The sequence below is a fragment of the Gossypium arboreum genome, chromosome 3, assembly GCF_025698485.1.
Source record: "Gossypium arboreum isolate Shixiya-1 chromosome 3, ASM2569848v2, whole genome shotgun sequence".
In the NCBI taxonomy this organism is placed as follows: Eukaryota; Viridiplantae; Streptophyta; class Magnoliopsida; order Malvales; family Malvaceae; genus Gossypium; species Gossypium arboreum.
The window spans coordinates 34736375-34745645 of NC_069072.1; positions in this window are offsets into that span (position 1 = coordinate 34736375).

Consider the following 9271-nt stretch of genomic DNA (forward strand, 5'->3'; position numbering starts at 1 on the left):
TGTAACACCCCTAACCCGTATCCCTTGTCGAAACAAGGTTACGGAGCATTACCGGAGTTTACAGTTCAATTACAAGTAATTAATGTCATTTATTATTCATTTCCAAAAATCAAGCCCAATCAATCATAATGTCCTTTATATGGGTCCTCAAGGCCCAAAATACATATTAAAATCGAGTTGAGACTAAACCAGGATCACATAAAATTTTTCGCGAAATCTCAAAATTTTTCTTAGGTGCAGGGGACACACGCCTATGTGGCTAGACTGTGCGGCTCAGAAGGCCAATGGCATGCTCGTGTCCCAGGCCGTGTGGGTATTCGATATGAGGCACATGGCCATGTTCTAGCTTGTGTCCTTACCCGTGTAACTCTCTGACTTGGGTCACATGGCCAGTCACACACCTGTGTGCTAGACTATGTGGACAATTTAATTTTTGAAAATTAGGTGCAGGGGTTACACGGCCAGGACACACGCCCATGTGCGGGGCCGTGTGTCTCACACGGCTGAGATACATGCCCGTGTACTCAATTGTGAGCATTTTGTTTCTTGATTTTTAAGATGTAGGGGACACACGGCCAAACCACACACCCGTGCGCATGGCCGTGTGTCACAATAGTTGAGACACACACCCGTTTGTCTTCCCATGTGTGACAGCCCAAAATTGACCCTAGTCGGGAGGTGGTTTCGGGACCACAAAACCGAGGCATAAAAATAATTTATAATTTATTTTGATGCCTATAATATGTGTTAATTCATGTGTGACATTTTGATGTTTCGATTTAGAGTTATAAATGTGAATTTCATTAGAAAGGACCTAGTAGTAAACTTTAAAAGTATGATGGGGAAAGGTGTGATGACTAGTTGAACATGCATGCAAAAATAAGGGATTTGCATGTCAATTTCCCCAACATGAAGTGGACGGCCATGGCAAGAGTGGATGGGCAAAACATGTCATGAAACATGTTTTGTTGGTGCATTAGGGTGAAATAATAAAATAAAGAGCATGGGCAAAGAAAGAAAAAAAATGGTCTCATCCATGCTTCCCCCCTTGGCCGTGAGTTGAGAGAAAGGAAAAGAAAAAAATTTGGTTCATCCATTCTCATTTTCTTTGGGCTGAAAATTCTAAGAAGGAAGGAGTTTTTGCTCCATGCTTGGTTTAGAAGAGAACTAGAAGGAGATTTGGCTATACTTGCATCAAGATTAAGGTATGTTTGAGGTTGTGTCATGAGATTCATGCATGTTTTAGTTGCTAACTTGATGTTCATGTTAGCCATGGTTCAAATCCTTGTTATGCCGTGGAAATGGTATTTGGCCAAGGTGGATATTGTGTTAAAGCCATTGCATGCTAAATGTGAAGCTTGCTAATGATGCATGTGGTGATGGATTGACTACTCTTGAAATTTCTTTGTAGCAATCTTGAGTAAAACATTGAATTTTTTGTTTAACCATGACCGAAGTTGAAAGGGTATGGTTGTGATGTATTCGCCATGGTGCATTCATTAGCATGATTTATGCTTGTTACTTGAGTGGTAAAATTTGTGTTTTGAATGGATATGAACACCTTGAGATTGACCTTGCACCTATAAGTGTACATATGTTTGCACATGATGTATTGGTATGACATACATACTATCTCAAAGTACGTATTTTCTTGTGATTATGTTTTGGTTATGAAGTAAATGATAGATGTGTATTGAGCTACAATATGTAAAGCATTAGCTAGTAAAATGTGTGCCATTCATGTGTGGTATTAAACATGTAATTGGCCTCAACATCAACATGCATAATCGGCCATGAATGAGTGCCTAAGAGGTTGTGTTGTTCGCCATGAGTAAGCATGTTGAAGGCTTTGTGTGTTGAGTTGATTCATGAATTCGTACTTATGTGACTTTATTGTCTAGTGAATATATGTGGGCTAAGTGCCTTGAGTTCCTCTTTTCGATACTCAAATGATTGAATCAATTTATTTGTAAATTAAGCTCAAGAGCAAAGGGGGACCAAATCCGATAAAGGGAAGGAAAAAGTAGTCGAATAGCCATCGGAATTGTTCGACAACATCCAAGGTAAGTTTTCGAGTATCGAAACTTAGATTTTGATTCGATTGGATGAAGTAATAAGCAATCGAAATTGTGCCCTTGTATGTGGCCATTGAGCCGAAATTGATATTTTTGTTAAGTGAATTGTGCATAAAATTTTGTTATGAAATTGAAACAAAGATGTGTATGAATGTGCGAATTGTGATATCCGGGCTAAGCCCGAAGGCAATTGTGCGAGTTGTGATATCCGGGCTAAGCCCAAGGCAATGTCGAGCTATGATATCCGGGCTAAGCCGAAGGCAATTGTGCGAGTTGTGATATCCGGGTTAAGTCCCAAGGCATTTGTGCGGGTTACCATAACCGGGCTATGTCCAAGGCGTTTGAACAGTAGCTATATCTGGTTAAACTCGAAGGTATGTGATTTGAAAATTATAAGCTTGCTGTAAAATTTTCAGTTAATGCACTTGTGAAGTTCCCAACAACAAGGTATGTTTTGTGTGTGCTTTGCACACTATGAGTAAGTGCGTATGAATATTCGCTCCAATGATAAATGAGCTATCGGCATTAACTAAGCCGTTATTTGTGTATGAACATGAGAGTTGGGATTGTGAAGTAAGCATGTCTTTGAGAAATTGTGCATATGAATTATTGTTTAGCTACTTGAATGCTATGCTTTGGTTGTGTGTATATTATGGCTCAAACTTACTAAGCATAAATTGCTTACTCCGCTTTCTTTGTTTCTCTGTTTATAGATTTTGCTCGTTAGCGATCGGATTCGGGATCATAGAAGTTGAAGTCAACCACACTATCAAAGCCCTTTTGGTACTCCTTTAGTTGAGTTCTGGATATGGCATGTATAGGACTACCCTCGGTTGTTTTAAGTACTTTGTGATGTATATGTGTGCGGCCATGCGAAAATGGTTCGTAAAAGTGGAGTATGGAATTTGACCATATGTGGTTTGTAATTATATTTGGTTTCATGATGTGATTATGGTTTGGAATGAGAGAGTTGGTCACATGATCAGCCATTGGAATGGCTAAATATGATCATATGTGGACCTAAGTATGACTAGACTATAGTTGGTCCATGGGAACTACAATATAGGTAAAGCCTACCTTAAAAACAGATGCTGCCAGCTGCAGTGACGTGGATGTGAAAAATCACCAAAATTTGTAGGAATGGTGTTAAATAGTGAATAAATTATGAAATCGAACCTTGACGAGTATATTTTCATATGAAAGTAACGAAACAAGCATATGAACAGTATACCGAGAGATATTAAAGTTCTCGTGAGACAGGACCAGAACAGTTTCTGGGTCCCCTGTCGCGACTTTGAAAATTTACCATAAATTATCCAGAATGAATTAGAAGTCATGCCTTATATGTGCAGATTCCTTTTTGAGTCTAGTTTCATTTGAAGCAAATGGCATCAGTATTGAAACCCTGTACAGAGAGATATTTAAGTTGTAACGCGTGAAGGTCAGTGTAGTTGACCCCTGTAACATGGGTGAATTTAACTAATAAACTGTACCAATTGGCCCGACCAAAAATTCTAGAAATAAATCCATGGATGGATATATGAGTTTGAATTCAGGGAAAATTTACGGAATCAGTTTCCGAGTTGTGAAACTCAAGATATGCTTTTAAAGGCGACAGCGACGCAGTTTTCCAGCTTGCTGGAATGTCAAATTGGTTTGCCATAAGTGGTTTTGGCTTGTTAACCCCTCGTGTCCGACAATCAACGGTCTCGGGTTCGGGTGTTACAATTTATTGGTATCGAGCTACGGTTTAGTCGATCCTAGGTCTACCGTGGTATGTTTGGGGTCTAGCTATACATGCCATTAAGTGATAAATTGATAGTGTGGTGATTTCTGACAATTTGAGTTTGTGTTTGTTTATAGCAATGGATCCCGATCCCAACCGAGCAATAGCTGATGATGAGGAGAGTGTGGCGCCTGCTCCCGCGCAAGGGACAGCGCTGGCCGACTCTCAACCTATTGCCAGCAATCCGAATGATGAGGCTAGGCAAGCCTTTTATAGCGTGATGAATGATTGGTTCAACCAATACATTTGAACTAACACTACTGTTCCACAACCTCCATTCCCGACTAATGCAACCCCAACCTACAATACCTCCGTAAATGACCAAATAAGGTCAAGTAAGCCCCAATCGATGAGATTCAAAACATGGGGCCACTGAATTTAAAGCTACGGATGATGACGATGCCGAGCAAGCTGAATTTTGGATGGACAACACTATCCGCGTGCTCGATGAGCTATCTTGCACACCCGATGAATGCTTAAAGTGTACTATCTCCTTGCTACGCGATTCCGCCTACTATTGGTGGAGTACTCGACTTCGGTTGTGCCTAGGAGCAAGTAACTTGGGAGTTTTTCCAAACCGAGTTCAAAGAAGTATATCGATCGAGATTCATCGACCAAAAACGAAAGGAATTTCTTGATCTTAAGCAAGGCTCTATGTCCGCTTCTCGACTACGAGCGAAAATTTGTTAGACTCGATGAGATACGCCAGAATATGTTTCATCCAAAGCTATTATGTGTAAACGCTTCGAGGATGGGCTGAATGATGATATAAGGATGTTTGTTGGCATTCTCGAAATACGAGAGTTCGTAGTACTTGTTGAGCGAGCTTGTAAAGTCAAGAGCTTAGAAAGGAGAATCAAAAGTTGATGTGGGAACCGGAGAATTTCGAAAAGTTCCTCGGAAAGTCTCTTCAACAGCATCGAAGAGATTTCGAGAAGATGTGAGCCGGTCTAGAGGCGCCGGGCCTTTTAGACGAGATCGTGATCGACCCCAATGGGTATACGAGGCACTTCGGTCTCCGGTGTTGGGAATGATCGTCGAAACCGAATGGAGTGTCGACATTGTGGCAAATGGCATTCGGGAGTCAGAGGTTCCGTGATTGCTCTGCTATAAGTGTGGATCGGCCGACCACTTTATCAAGGATTGCCCGAGGTTGCTTGAACAAAATGTAAGTCGAGTGGAAACCCGGGTGCTACCAACGTCAAGTAGGCCATCCGAAATACGGCAATGCTAGTGGCGGTCAGAGAGGGTCGAGAGATGCTACAACAAGACCCAAAGCTCGTGCTCCTGCTAGGACTTATGCCATACGCGCACGCGAGGATGCTGCCTCACTAGATGTCATTACTGGTACTTTCACTCTTTTCGATACTAATGTGATTGCTTTGATTGACCCTGGTTCTACTCATTCTTATATATGCGAAACCTTAGCATCCAGTAAGACTTTGCCTATTGAGTCTACTGAGTTTGTAATTCGGGTGTCAAACCCCTTGGGTCATTACGTGCTTGTCAACAAAGTGTGTAACAAAAGTCCCCTAGTATTTCGAGGTTCTTGTTTTCTGGCGGACTTGATGCTTTTTCCGTTCGATGAATTCGACGTTATTCTTGGTTTGGATTGGTTGACCATGCACGATGCGGTTGTAAATTGCAAAAGCAAGACTATCGATCCGAGGTGCGCGAATAACGAGATAATTCAGTTGAGTCTATGGACTTAAAGGGTTGCCACCGTAATATCGCAATGTTGGCCCGAAATATGTAAGAAAAGGGTGCGGCGTACCTTGCGTATGTGCTCGATGACAAGGAGTCGGAAAAGAAACCCGAATCTGTGCGCTGGTTTGTGAATACCGGATGTTTTCCTCAAGAATTGCGGGTTTACCACCGTTCGGAAATAGAGTTTGGCATCGAATTGGTACCGGTACCACTCCAATTTCGATAGCTCCGTGTCGTATGGCACCAACGGAATTAAAGGAGTTGAAAGCTCGGTTGCAAGAATTGGTGGATAGAGGTTTTGCTCGTCCGAGTTTTTCACCTTGGGGTGCGCCCGGGGTTGTTTGTGAAAAGAAGGATGGAACCATGAGGCTGTGCATCAACTATCGTCAGCTTAATAAAGCGACGATAAAGAAAAAATATCCGTTACCGCGTATCGACAATTTGTTCGATCAACTGAAGGGAGCCTCAGTGTTCTCGAAAATAGATTTGAGATCGGGCTATTATCAGTTGCGAATTCGAGATTCGGACGTATCCAAGACTGCCTTCAGAACGAGATATGGTCACCACAAGTTCCTAGTGATACCGTTTGGGCTTACTAATGCCCCTGCGGTATCTATGGATTTGATGAATCGGATCTTCGGACCATATTTGGATCGATTCGTAGTTGTCTTCATTGATGACATTTTGGCCTATTCAAGAAATGAGACCGAACATGTTTGAACACCGAGGTTAGTGCTGCAAATTTTACGGATAAGCGGTTATATGCTAAGTTCAAGAAGTGTGAGTTACGGTTAAGAGAGGTTAGCTTCTTGGGGCTTGTGGTATCTCAGATCGGGTATTCGAGTCGACCGAACAAAATTTCAGCCATACTTGACCGGAAGCCTCAGAAATATTCGAGGTTCGAGCTTTTGGGACTTGCTTGTTATTACCGACGATTTGTAAAGGTTTCTCGACGATAGCCACGCCAATGACGAGGCTACTCCAAAAGGATGTTAAGTTCGAATGGACGAAGGAATGTCAGAAAAGTTTCGATCAACTGAAAACTTATTTGATTGAAGCCCCAATTCTAGTGCAATCCGAATCGGGAAAAGAGTTTGTCATTTATAGTGACGCATCCCTACTTGGGTTGGGTTGCGTATTGATGCAAGAAGGGCGAGTTGTGGCCTATGCGTCAAGACAATTGAAGCCACATGAGAGAAATTATCCGACCCATGATCTCGAATTGGCTGCCATCGTATTCGCCTTAAAGATATGGCGACATTACTTATTCGGTGAGAAGTGCCATGTGTATTCAGATCACAAAAGTCTCAAATATTTGATGACTCAAAGAGACTTAAATCTGCGACAAAGACGTTGGCTTGAGCTGTTAAAGGATTATGAGCTGGTCATTGACTATCACCCGGGAAAGGCGAATGTGGTTGCGGATGCCTTAAGTTGTAAATCATTATTCGCTTTACGAGCGATGAATGTGCACTTGTCTGTTTGATCCGACAGTGTGTTAGTAGCTGAATTGAAAGCCAAACCATTATTGATACATCAAATTTGTGAAGCTCAAAAAGTCGACGATGAGTTGGTTGCAAAACGGGCCGAGTGTGTTCGAACAAGGAATCGGAGTTTCAAATCGATGATGACGATTGTTTGAGGTTCGAAGTCGTCTGTGTTCCAAAGAATTGAACTTATTTCGATAATTCAACGAAGCCCATTGTAACCGAATGGCAATCCACCCCGAGTACGAAGATGTACAACGATTTGAAACATCGGTTTTGGTGGCATGGTATGAAACGAGACATCTCGACTTCGTTTGAGATGTTTAATATGTCAACAAGTGAAAGCGGAACATCAAGTGCCTTCAGATTACTTCACCGATCACGATACCCTAGTGGAAATGGGATCGAGTCACAATGGACTTTGTATCCGGACCGCCATTGTCGTGAGTAAGAAGGATGCGGTTTGGGTCGTGGTAGATAGATTGACTAAGTCGGCTCACTTTGTCCCCGTGACGTGCGGATTTTTCAATGGACAAACTAGCCAATTGTACGTTTCTCGATTGTGAGATTACACGGGTGCCTATTTCCATCGTGTCGGATAGAGATCCGAGATTTACCTCGCGATTTTGGAAGAAGTTGCAAGAAGCTTGGGTACCAAGTTGCATTTCAAAGACCGCCTTTCACCCCCAAACCGATGGTCAATCCGAGCGGATAATTCGGATACTTGAGGATATGTTGAGATGTTGCATCCTCGAGTTCGATGGTTCATGGGAACGGTATTTGCCTTTGATTGAATTCGCACAACAATAGTTTTCAATCAAGTATTAAGATGGCTCCTTACGAGGCTTTGTACGGTCGTAAATGCCGTACACCATTGTTTTGGACCGAGCTCTCGGTGGAAGCAAAATTTTGGGGTGGATTTGATTAAAGATGCTGAATGAGAAGTGAAAGTGATCCGTGAAAGTCTGAAGATAGCCTCCGATCGTCAGAAGTCGTACGCAGATCTGAAACGAAAAGACATCGAGTATCAGGTGGGAGATAAAGTGTTTCTTAAGGTTTCACCTTGGAAAAAGATACTCAGATTCGGCCGTAAGGGCAAGTTGAGCCCGGGGTTCATTGGGCCATATGAGAGATCCGAGCGAGTCGGTCCAGTTGTATATCGTTTGATTTTGCCCCTTTAACTTGAAAAGATTCACGATGTCTTTCATGTTTCGATGCTTCGACGCTATAGATCTGATCCATCGCACGTGATTAGTCCATAAGAGGTTGAAATTCAAGCCAATATGAGTTATGAGGAAGAACCGATTCGTATCCTAGCACGTGAAGTGAAAGAGTTGCGAAACAAGCGGGTTCCGCTAGTGAAAGTGTTATGGCTCAAACACGGGATAGAAGAAGCTACTTGGTAAATCGAGAACTCTATGAAAGAGCGATACCCAACCCTATTTACCGGTAAGATTTTCGGGGACGAAAATTTCTTAAGTGGGGAGAGTTGTGACAGCCAAAATTGACCCTAGTCGGGAGGTGGTTTCGGGACCACAAAAACCGAGGCATAAAAATAATTTATAATTTATTTTGATGCCTATAATATGTGTTAATTCATGTGTGACATTTTGATGTTTCGATTTAGAGTTATAAATGTGAATTTCATTAGAAAGGACCTAGTAGTAAACTTTGAAAGTATGATGGGGAAAGGTGTGATGACTAGTTGAACATGCATGCAAAAATAAGGGATTTGCATGTCAATTTCCCCCAACATGAAGTGGCGGCCATGGCAAAAGTGGATGGGCAAAACATGTCATGAAACATGTTTTGTTGGTGCATTAGGGTGAAATAATAAAATAAAGAGCATGGGCAAAGAAAGAAAAAAATGGTCTCATCCATGCTTCCCCCTTGGCCGTGAGTTGAGAGAAAGAAAAGAAAAAAATTTGGTTCATCCATTCTCATTTTCTTTGGGCTGAAAATTCTAAGAAGGAAGGAGTTTTGCTCCATGCTTGGTTTAGAAGAGAACTAGAAGGAGATTTGGCTATACTTGCATCAAGATTAAGGTATGTTTGAGGTTGTGTCATGAGATTCATGCATGTTTTAGTTGCTAACTTGATGTTCATGTTAGCCATGGTTCAAATCCTTGTTATGCCGTGGAAATGGTATTTGGCCAAGGTGGATATTGTGTTAAAGCCATTGCATGCTAAATGTGAAGCTTGCTAATGATGCATGTG